Below are 11,977 nucleotides of genomic sequence, written 5' to 3'. Positions count from 1 at the left end.
AGTGTATATTTTCATATGACTCATTTGACAGATCAACACCAAAATGTTCAAAAATACAGGTTAAGAACATGCCATAAGGAAGAGCTTTATCCTTCTTCTCACTTTTAACACAGTCAAACATATATCTTACCATTAAATATGCAAAAGAGATTTTTGTTTTTGTGAGAATAACATATAAAACTAGAGTATCAGTGTAAGACATCCTTTGATATGAGCCACTCTAAGGAAGGATGATATGGTTCACTATGTGGTGCAACTGAGCACGAGTGTAACCCAGGTCTTTGTGAGTTGGAGTGATGCCATCAATCAAAGAAATATGTTCACATATATAGGCCAGAGCATCATTAAAAGAGAGACCTACCCCTTCATCCTACTTATCAGATGTATAGGCACATGCACCAACATCAGTGTATTTCAGAGAATCACTGATGGTTTCATTATTCAGAATTATGTCATGGCCTTTTACATAGGAATGAATACTCCCCTCATGGTAAGTCATGTTTGCATAAAATTTCTTGACTAAAAGTGGGTACACTGGCTTTTTTATTTTAAAAAGATGGTTATAGTCCAGAAATTCTAAATTTTCAACAAAAGAAAAACCTTTCTTTTTCAGATTAGGTAAATCAACAAGAAAATTGGGACACAAGGTGCGTTGAGCAATAACCCCTTCATAGAAATCATTATTCATGACAGATCTAAAATGGTGAGGGTTATAGTTTGAATGGGAGGTCATGAAGTGTGATTTGTGTGCAAAGGGATCAATATCAGGTTTCCTAACCGATTTAAGAGGGATACGAGGTTTACCTCTCTGAGGACGAGTGGGAACAGACCTAGTCTTAAGCTGAGATGGCTTAGGCGCAGGTTCCTGAGTAGCAGGATGCTTCTCCTTCGATGTACTAGGCTTGGAAGGAGGATCCTTTGGTGGTGGCATCAATTTGGCAGATGAAGGGTATCTAGGTGTGGTCTTGGTCCGCGCCATAGGGTCAGTGCATGGAGGAGAGGTAGGAGGAGAGGGAGAAGGAGTGAAGGTCTGGTCTTGTGAATGAGTGGTGGGTTTCGATTTTGCTGGAAGCTTGAGAAACTTTTCATGAAGAGGTTTTTGATGAATGACTTTCTTCCTCATTAGGTTTAACCCTGGTTTTGATAGAAGAAAAGCACTTATGGTAGTGGAGGAGGAAACCGAAGGGTTAGTGAAAGGCTTTATGAAGAGAGAGGTTCAGTAACTGCAAAAAAAAAGAGGTTTCTTGTACCCATGCAACTACGTCACTTTGACTAGACATATGAAAAGACTTGTCATCATGAAAAAGTGATTTGATTTGAGAAAAATAAATATTTTAAAAGAATAAAAACTGATTTAAGTAAAACTTTTTCACTAAAGGCAAAATACACAAAATCACAAGAATTTAAGGAAATACATTGGACCATCACATGTAACATTCATTGGGCCCAGAGATGGTTGTGTTTAAGGAAACATATTGACCCACTCAGAGTCTGAACTTTAGGGTTGGCCCAGATGATTCATCACGTGTATTAGAGCCCAGAAATTTAAGTTCAGAGAGATAATTCTTCACTTGCCCAGAATTGTCTCATCCCAACCTGTGAGACAAAAAACTTCAACAAACACATCAACAATGCGCAAAAAATGAATCATGACTTAAAATTCCTAGATTTGTCCTAAGTTTGTAAAATCTGTCTTCAGCTAGAGGTTTGGTAAAAATGTCTGCTACTTGATCTTCTGATTTAACAAATTGAATTCTAATATTCCCTCTTTGAATGTGTTCTCTTATTGAGTGAAATATCACCTCAATATGTTTAGTTCTAGAGTGCAAAATTGGATTTTTGGAAATGTTGATGGCACTTATATTGTCACATAGCAAGAGAATATTTTAGCATTTAATTTATAATAAGAGAGTTGAGTTTTCAACCAAATAAGCTGAGAACAATAGGAAGAAGCAACAATATACTCAGCTTCTATAGTGGATAAGGGTACTGTGGACTGCTTCTTACTTGACCAAAGATTTAGGGACTTCCTAAGAAAATAGCATATGCCTGATGTACTCCTTCTATCCACTCTATCTCCAGCAAAATCTGCATCACAATAACCTCAACTGCAGAAAAATCATCAATCTTAGGATACCATAGACCAAAATTGGATGTGCCATGAACATATCTAATAATCCTCTTAACTGCTGAAAGATGTGACTCTTTAGGTTTAGATTGGAATCTAGAACACTGACGAGCGGATAATTTATACGCTTTTTGGCATTATTTTTACATAGTTTTTAGTACGATTTAGTTAGTTTTTAGTATATTTTTATTAGTTTTTAAATAAAAATCATATTTCTGGACTTTACTATGAGTTTGTGTATTTTTTTGTGATTTCAGGTATTTTCTGGCTGAAATTGAGGGACTTGAGCAAAAATCAGATTCAGAGGTTGAAGAAGGACTGCAGATGCTGTTGGATTCTGACCTCTCTGCACTCAAAGTGGATTTTCTGGAGCTACAAAACTCCAAATGGTGCGCTCTTAATTGCGTTGGAAAGTAGACATCAAGGGCTTTCCAGCAAAATATAATAGTCTATATTTTTCCCGAGTTTAGATGACGCAAACTGGTGTTCAACGCCAGTTCTATGCTGCATTCTGGAGTTAAACGCCAGAAACAGGTTGCAAAGTGGAGTTAAACACCAGAAACAGGTTACAAACTGGCGTTCAACTCCAAGAAAAGCCTCTACACGTGTAAAGCTCAATGCTCAGCCCAAGCACACACCAAGTGGGCCCCATAAGTGGATTTCTGCATTATTTACTCATTTCTGTAAACCCTAGTAACTAGTTTAGCATAAATAGGACTTTTTACTATTGTATTTACATCTTTTGATCATGTTTTGATGATTGAACCCTCCTTGGGAGGCTGGCCATTCGGCCATGCCTGGACCTTGTTCTTATGTATTTTCAACGGTAGAGTTTCTACACACCATAGATTAAGGTGTGGAGCTCTGCTGTTCCTCATGAATTAATACAAAGTACTATTGTTTTTCTATTCAATTCAAGCTTATTCCGATTCTAAGATATTCATTCGCACGTCAATATGAATGTGATGATCGTGACAGTCATCATCATCCCAACTATGAACGCGTGCCTGACAACCACTTCCGTTCTACCTTAGATTGAATGAGTATCTCTGGGATTCCTTAATCAGAATCTTCGTGGTATAAGTTAGAATCCATGGACGGCCATTCTTGAGATCCGGAAAGTCTAAACCTTGTCTGTGGTATTCCGAGTAGGATTTGGGAAGGGATGGCTGCGATGAGTTTCAAACTCGCGAGTGCTGGGCGTAGTGACAGACGCAAAAGGATCAATGGATCCTATTCCAGTATGATCGAGAACCGACAGATGATTAGCCATGCAGTGACAGCGCATTGGACCATTTTCACTGAGAGGACAGGATGTAGCCATTGACAACGGTGATGCCTAACATACAGCTTGCCATAGAAAGGAGTATGAATGATTGGATGAAGACAATAGGAAAGCAGAGGTTCAGGAGGAACGAATGCATCTCTATACGCTTATCTGAAATTCTCACCAATGAATTACATAAGTATCACTATCTTTATTTTACATTTTATTTATCTTTTAATTATTAAATCTCTATAATCAATTGAATCCGCCTGACTGAGATTTACAAGGTGACCATAGCTTGCTTCAAGCCGACAATCTCCGTGGGATCAACCCTTACTCACGTAAGGTTTATTACTTGGACGACCCAGTGCACTTGCTAGTTAGTTGTGCGAAGTTGTGACAAAGAACTAAGATCATGAACGTGCGTCTTGAGTTTTTAGCGCCGTTACTAAGGAAAGGAACCGTCACGATTTCCGCGTACCAAGTTTTTGGCGCTGTTACCGGGGATTGTTCGAGTTTGGACAACTGACGGTTCATCTTGTTGCTCAGATTAGGTAATTTTATTTTATTTTTAAGCTTTTTATTTCTTATTTTTTCTTCTTTTTCGTTTTTTCCAAAATAATTTTCGAAAAAAACCAAAAAAAAAATTCTTATAAAATCATAAAAACAGAAAATTTTATGTTTCTTGTTTGAGTCTAGTGTCAATTTGTAAGTTTGGTGTCAATTGCATCTTTTTAATTTTTCTTAAAATTTTTGAAAACTCATGCATGGTGTTCTTCATGATCTTCAAGTTGTTCTTGGTAAGTCTTCTTGTTTGATCTTTAAAATTTCTTGTTTTGTGTCTTTTCTTGTTTTTTATATGCATTCTTGAATTCTTAGTGTCTAAATATTAAAAATTTCTAACTTTGGTATCTTGCATGTTTTCTTTTATTAAAAATTTTTCAAAAATACATACTTGATGTTCATCATGATCTTCAAAGTGTTCTTGGTGTTCATCTTTGCATTCAAAGTGTTCTTGCATGTTTCCTTTATTTTGATCCAAAATTTTCATGCATTTAGTCTTTTTGGTATTTTTCTCTTTCATCATTAAAAACTCAAAAATAAAAAAAATATCTTTCCCTTTTTCACTCATAAATTTTCGAAAATTTGAGTTGACTTTTTCAAAATTTTTTAAAAATTAGTTGTTTCTTATGAGTCAAATCAAATTTTCAATTTAAAAATTCTATCTTTTTCAAATATTTTTCAAAAATCAAATCTTTTTCATTTTTTTTCTTTCATAATTTCGAAAATTTCAAATTGATTTTCAAAATCTCTTTCTTATTTTTATTTCATATTTTCGAAATTAATGCTAACAATTAATGTGATTGATTCAAAATTTTTAAGTTTGTTACTTGCCTAGTAAGAAAGGTTCAATCTTTAAACTCTAGACTCATATTTTTTTAGTTTCTTGTTAGTCAAGTAATCAACTTTAATTTTCAAAATCAAATCTTTTTAAATTTCTTTTTCAAATCTTTTTCAATTTAAGTTTCAATCACATCTTTTTCAAAATTTAAATTCAAAATCTTTTCTATTTTCTTATCTTTACAAAATTTGATTTTCAAATCTTTTTCAATTAACCACTTAACTTTTTGTTTGATTCTTATCTTTTTCAAAACTACCTAACTAACTCTCTCTCTCTCTCTCTCTCTCTAATTTTCAAAAATCCCTTCCCTCTTTTTCAAAATTCCTTTTTAAATTAACTAATTGTTTTAAATCTAATTTAATTTGATTTAATTTCTCCTTTCTTAATTTTCGAATTTTTAATTTTAATTCTAATTTAAAAACAAAAATACTTTTATTTTAATTTATTTAATTTTTGAATTTCTCTTCTCCTCACCTCCTTCTATTTATTTATTCATTTACTAACACTCCTCTTCATCCAAGAATTCGAACCTATTCTTCACCCTTGTGTTTGGATTCTCCTTCTTCTATTCATATCTTCTCCCACTCACATAAAGAAATCTCTATACTGTGACATAGAGGATTCCATATTTTCTGTTCTCTTCTTTTTCATATGAGCAGGAACAAGGACAAGAACATTCTTGTTGAAGCTGATCTAGAACCTGAAAGAACTCTAAAGAGGAAGCTAAGGGAAGCTAAAGCACAACTCTCTGGAGAAAATCTGACAGAAATTTTTGAAAAAGAAGGAGACATGGCCGAAAATAACAATAATGCAAGGAAGATGCTTGGTGACTTTACTGCACCTAATTCCAATTTACATGGAAGAAGCATCTCAATCACTGCCATTGGAGCAAACAATTTTGAGTTGAAACCTCAATTAGTTTCTCTGATGCAACAGAATTGCAAGTTTTATGAACTTCCATCCGAAGATCCTTTTCAGTTCTTAACTGAATTCTTGCAGATCTGTGATACTATTAAGACCAATGGGGTTGATCCTGAGGTCTACAGGCTTATGCTTTTCCCGTTTGCTGTAAGAGACAGAGCTAGAATATGGTTGGACTCTCAACCTAAGGATAGCCTGAACTCTTGGGATAAGCTGGTCACGGCTTTCTTAGCCAAGTTCTTTCCTCTTCAAAAGCTTAGCAAGCTTAGAGTGGATGTTCAAACCTTCAGACAAAAAGAAGGTGAATCCCTCTATGAAGCTTGGGAGAGATACAAGGAACTGACCAAAAAGTGTCCTTCTAACATGCTTTCAGAATGGACCATCCTGGATATATTCTATGATGCTCTGTTTGGGTTATCAAAGATGTCATTGGACCATTCTGCAGGTGGATCTATTCACCTAAAGAAAATGCCTGCAGAAGCTCAAGAACTCATTGACATGGTTGCTAATAACCAGTTCATGTACACTTCTGAGAGGAATCCTGTAAGTAATGGGACGCCTTAAAGGAAGGGAGTTCTTGAAATTGATACTCTGAATACCATATTGGCTCAGAATAAAATATTGACTCAGCAAGTCAATATGATCTCTCAGAGTCTGAATGGATTGAAGGAATCATCCAACAGTACTAAAGAGGCATCTTCTGAAGAAGAAGCTTATGATCCTGAGAACCCTGCAATAGCAGAGGTGAATTACATGGGTGAACCCTATGGAAACACCTATAATCCCTCATGGAGAAATCATCCAAATTTCTCATGGAAGAATCAACAAAAGCCTTAACAAGGCTTTAATAATGGTGGAAGAAACAGGTTTAGCAATAGCAAACCTTTTCCATCATCCACTCAGCAATAGACAGAGAATTCTGAGCAGAACCCATCTAGCTTAGCAAATATAGTCTCTGATCTATCTAAGGCCACTGTGAGTTTCATGAATGAAACAAGGTCCTTTATTAGGAATTTGGAGGCACAAGTGGGCCAGCTGAGTAAAAGAGTCACTGAAATCCCTCCAAGTACTCTCTCAAGCAATACAAAAAAAAATCCAAAAAGAGAGTGCAAGGCCATAGCCTTACATGATGTGGCCGAACCCAAAGAGGAGGAGGAGAACGTGAATCCCAGTGAGGAAGACCTCCTGGGACATCTAGTGACCAATAAGGAGTTCCCCTTTGAGGATCCAAAAGAATATGAGGCTCATCTAGAGACCATAGAGATTCCATTGAACCTCCTTCTTTCCTTCATGAGCTCTGATGAGTATTCTTCCTCTGAAAAAGATGAAGAAATTACTGAAGAGCACGTTGCTAAATACCTTGGTGCAATCATGAAGCTGAATGCCAAATTATTTGGTAATGAGACTTGGGAAGATGAACCTCCCTTGCTCACCAATGAACAGAATGCATTGGATAGGCAGAAATTACCTCAAAAGAAACAGGATCCTAGCAAATTCTTAATACCCTGTACCATAGGCACCATGACCTTTGAGAAGGCTCTGTGTGACCTGGGGTCATGATAAACTTAATGCCACTCTCTATAATGGAGAAACTTGGGATCTTTGAGGTGCAAGCTGCCAGAATCTTATTAGAGATGGCAGACAACTCAAGAAAACAGGCTTATGGACAAGTAGAGGACGTGTTAGTAAAGGTTGAAGGCCTTTACATCCCTGCTGATTTCATAATCCTAGACACTGGAAGGAAGAGGATGAATCCATCATCCTTGGAAGACCCTTCCTAGCCACAACAAGAGCTGTGATTGATGTGGACAGAAGAGAGTTAGTCCTTCAACTGAATGAGGACAACCTTGTATTTAAAACTCAAGGATCTCCTTCTGTAACTATGGAGAGGAAGCATGAAAAGCTTCTCTCACTGCAGAGTCAACTAAAGCCCCCACAGTCAAACTCTAAGTTTGGTGTTGGGAGGCCACAACCAAACTCTAAGTTTGGTGTTGAACCCCCACATTCAAACTCTAAGTTTGGTGTTGGGAGGTTCCAACCTTGCTCTGATTATCTATAAGGCTCCATAAGAGCTCACTGTCAAGCTATTGACATTAAAGAAGCGCTTGTTGGGAGACAACCCAATGTTATTTAATCATATCTATTTTATTTTCTTTTTATTTCGTGTTTTATTAGGTTGATAATCATGTGAAGTCACAAAAACTACTGAAAAATCAAAAACAGAATGAAAAATAGCATTGAAAATAGCACACCCTGGAGGAGAGCAGTCTGGCGTTTAAACGCCAGAAACAAGCATCTGTCTGGCTTTTAACGCCAGAAACAGGCACCAAGCTGGCATTTAACGCCAGAAACAAGCATCTGCCTGGCGTTAAACGCCAGAAACAAGCTACATTTGGGCGTTTAACGCCAGAAACAGGTAGCAGTCTGGCGTTAAACGCCAGGATTGCACAGCAAGGGCGTTTTACACGCCTAATTGGAGCAGGGATGTTAAGTCCTTGACCCCACAGGATCCCCACTTTTTCTTCTCTCCTCTTCACACCTTTTCATAACTCTCTTCCCCAAATACCCTTCACCAATCACCTCAATCACTCTTTCCCATCACCTCTTCACCACTCACATCCATCCTCTCTTCCCCATAAACCCCACCTACCTTCAAAATTCAAAATAATTTCCCTCCCAAACCCAACCCTAATGGCCGAACCCTACACCCTCCCTCACTCCTATATAAACCCCTCACTCCTTCTTCATTTTCACACCACACAACCCACTCTTCTTCTCCTTGGCCGAATACCTCTTCTTCCCCCATCTCCTCCATTTTCTTCTTCTTCTACTACTTTCTATCTTCTTTTGCTCAGAGACAAGCAAACATTTTAATTTTGGTGTGGTAAAAGCATAGCTTTTTATTTTTCCATAACCATTTATGGCACCTAAGGCCAGAGAAACCTCTAGAAAGAGAAAAGGGAAGGCAATTGCTTCCACCTCTGAGTCATGGGAGATGGAGAGATTCATCTCAAAGGTCCATCAAGACCACTTCTATGAAGTTGTGGCCAAGAAGAAAGTAATTCCTGAGGTTCCTTTCAAGCTAAAAAAGAATGAGTATCTGGAGATCCGACTTGAGATCCAAAGAAGAGGTTGGGAAGTTCTCACCAACCCCATTCAACAAGTCGGGATCCTAATGGTTCAAGAGTTCTATGCAAATGCATGGATCACTAGGAACCATGATCAAAGTGTGAACACGAATCCAAAGCATTGGCTTACCATGGTTCGGAGGAAATACTTAGACTTCAGTCCGGAAAATGTAAGGCTGGCGTTCAACTTGCCAATGATGGAAGAGAACGCACGCCCCTATATAAGAAGGGTCAACTTTGATCAAAGGTTGGACCAAGTCCTCATAGACATATGTGAGGAAGGAGCTCAATGGAAAATTGACTCAAGAGGCAAGCCGGTTCAATTAAGAAGGCATGACCTCAAACCAGTGGCTAGGGGATGGCTAGAGTTCATTCAACGCTCAATCATTCCTACTAGTAACCGGTCTGAAGTTACTATAGACCGGGTCATCATGATCCATAGTATCATGATTGGAGAGGAGATGGAAGTTCATGAGATTATACCTCAAGAAATTTACAAGGTGGCTGACAAGTCCTCTAATTGGGCAAGGTTAGCCTTTCCTCACCTCATATGCCACCTCTGCAATTCGGCTGGAATTGACATAGAGGGAGACATCCTCATTGAAGAGGACAAGCCCATCACTAAGAAAAGGATGGAACAAATAAGAGATCATGGACCTCAACAAGAGCATGAGAAAATTCTCCACCATGAAATCCTTGAGATGCCTCAGGGGATGCACTTTCCTCCACAAAACTATTGGGAGCAAATCAACACTTCCCTAGGAGAATTAAGCTCCAACATGGGACAACTAAGGATGGAGCACCAAGAGCATTCCATCATCCTCCATGAAATTAGAGAAGATCAAAGAGCTATGAGGGAGGAGCAACAAAGACAAGGAAGAGACATAGAGGAGCTCAAAAGCACCATTGGTTCTTCAAGAAGAGGAAGACGCCACCCTCACTAAGGTGGACTCATTCCTTAATCTCCTTGTCTATTTATTTTCTGTTTTCGGTTTCCATGCTTCATGTTTAATTATGTTTGTGTCTTTACTATATGATCACTAGTGTCTAAGTGTCTATGCCTTAAAGTTATGAATATAAATACATCACCTCTCTTAAATGAAAACTGTTTTAAAAACAAAAGAACAAGAAGTACAGGGTTGCGAATTCATCCTTGAAACTAGTTTAATTAATTTGATGTGGTGACAATACTTTTTGTTTTCTGAATGAATGCTTGAACAGTGCATATGTCTTTTGAATTTGATGTTTATGAATGTTAAATATGTTGGCTCTTGAAAGAATGATGAAAAGGAGAAATGTTATTTGATAATCTGAAAAATCATAAAAATGATTCTTTAAGCAAGAAAAAGCAGTGAATACAAAAGCTTGCAGAAAAAAAAAGAAAAAAAATAGCGAAAAAAAAAGGAAAGAAAAAGAAAAAGAAAAAGCAAGCAGAAAAAGCCAAAAGCTCTTTAAACCAAAAGGCAAGAGCAAAAAGCCAATAGCCCTTAAAACCAAAAGGCAAGGGTAATAAAAAGGATCCAAGGCTTTGAGCATCAGTGGATAGGTGGGCCTAAAGGAATAAAATCCTGGCCTAAGCGGCTAAACTAAGCTGTCCCTAACCATGTGCTTGTGGCGTGAAGGTGTCAAGTGAAAACTTGAGACTGAGCGGTTAAAGTCGAGGTCCAAAGCAAAAGAAGAGTGTGCTTAAGAATCCTGGACACCTCTAATTAGGGACTTTACCAAAGCTGAGTCACAATCTGAAAAGGTTCACCCAGTTATGTGTCTATGGCATTTATGTATCCGGTGGTAATACTGGAAAACAAAGTGCTTAGGGCCACGGCCAAGACTCATAAAGTAGCTGTGTTCAAGAATCAACATATTGACCTAGGAGAATCAATAACACTATCTGAATTCTAAGTTCCTATAGATGCCAATCATTCTGAACTTCAATGGATAAAGTGATATGCCAAAACTATTTAAGAGGCAAAAAGCTACAAGTCCCCGCTCATCTGATTGGAGCTAAGTTTCATTGATATTTTGGAATTTATAGTATATTCTCTTCTTTTTATCCTATTTGATTTTCAGTTGCTTGGGGACAAGCAACAATTTAAGTTTGGTGTTGTGATGAGCGGATAATTTATACGCTTTTTGGCATTATTTTTACATAGTTTTCAGTACGATTTAGTTAGTTTTTAGTATATTTTTATTAGTTTTTAAATAAAAATCACATTTCTGGACTTTACTATGAGTTTGTGTGTTTTTTTGTGATTTCAGGTATTTTCTGGCTGAAATTGAGGGACTTGAGCAAAAATCAGATTCAGAGGTTGAAGAAGGACTGCAGATGCTGTTGGATTCTGACCTCTCTGCACTCAAAGTGGATTTTCTGGAGCTACAGAACTCCAAATGGCGCGTTCTTAATTGCGTTGGAAAGTAGACATCCAGAGCTTTCCAGAAATATATAATAGTCCATACTTTTCCCGAGTTTATATGATGTAAACTGGCATTCAACGTCAGTTCCATGCTGCATTATGGAGTTAAACGCCAGAAACAGGTTGCAAAGTGGAGTTAAACGCCAGAAACAGGTTACAAACTGGCGTTCAACTCCAAGAGAAGCCTCTACACGTGTAAAGCTTAATGTTCAGCCCAAGCACACACCAAGTGGGCCCCAGAAGTGGATTTCTGCATCATTTACTCATTTCTATAAACCCTAGTAACTAGTTTAGCATAAATAGGACTTTTTACTATTGTATTTACATCTTTTGATCATGTTTTTATGATTGAACCCTCCTTGGGAGGCTGGCCACTCGGCCATGCCTGGACCTTGTTCTTATGTATTTTCAACGGTAAAGTTTCTACACACCATAGATTAAGGTGTGGAGCTCTGCTGTTCCTCATGAATTAATACAAAGTACTATTATTTTTCTATTCAATTCAAGCTTATTCCGATTCTAAGATATTCATTCGCACCTCAATATGAATGTGATGATCGTGACAGTCATCATCATTCCCAACTATGAACGCGTGCCTGACAACCACTTCCGTTCTACCTTAGATTGTTTGAGTATCTCTAGGATTCCTAAATCAGAATCTTCGTGGTATAAGTTAGAATCCATGGACGGCCATTCTTGAGATCCGGAAAGTCTAAACCT

The 11,977-nt window shown here is 37.6% G+C and overlaps 1 non-coding gene across 1 annotated transcript; it reads right to left on the bottom strand.

Annotated features, from left to right (window-relative positions):
• Nucleotides 1-5,979: 5,979 nt before the first annotated feature.
• LOC148566110 (small nucleolar RNA R71) lies at nt 5,980-6,087 on the bottom strand. The gene has a single exon (XR_015885353.1). It is a non-coding gene; the product is annotated as a small nucleolar RNA R71 (small nucleolar RNA).
• Between the last annotated feature and the right edge of the window lie 5,890 nt (nt 6,088-11,977).

Source organism: Arachis ipaensis, chromosome B5, assembly GCF_059453495.1.
Source record: "Arachis ipaensis isolate K30076 ecotype BB chromosome B5, ASM5945349v1, whole genome shotgun sequence".
NCBI classification, from domain to species: Eukaryota; Viridiplantae; Streptophyta; class Magnoliopsida; order Fabales; family Fabaceae; genus Arachis; species Arachis ipaensis.
The sequence above is the reverse complement of the archived record's forward strand: the minus strand, read 5'-3'. Positions and strand labels throughout refer to the sequence as shown.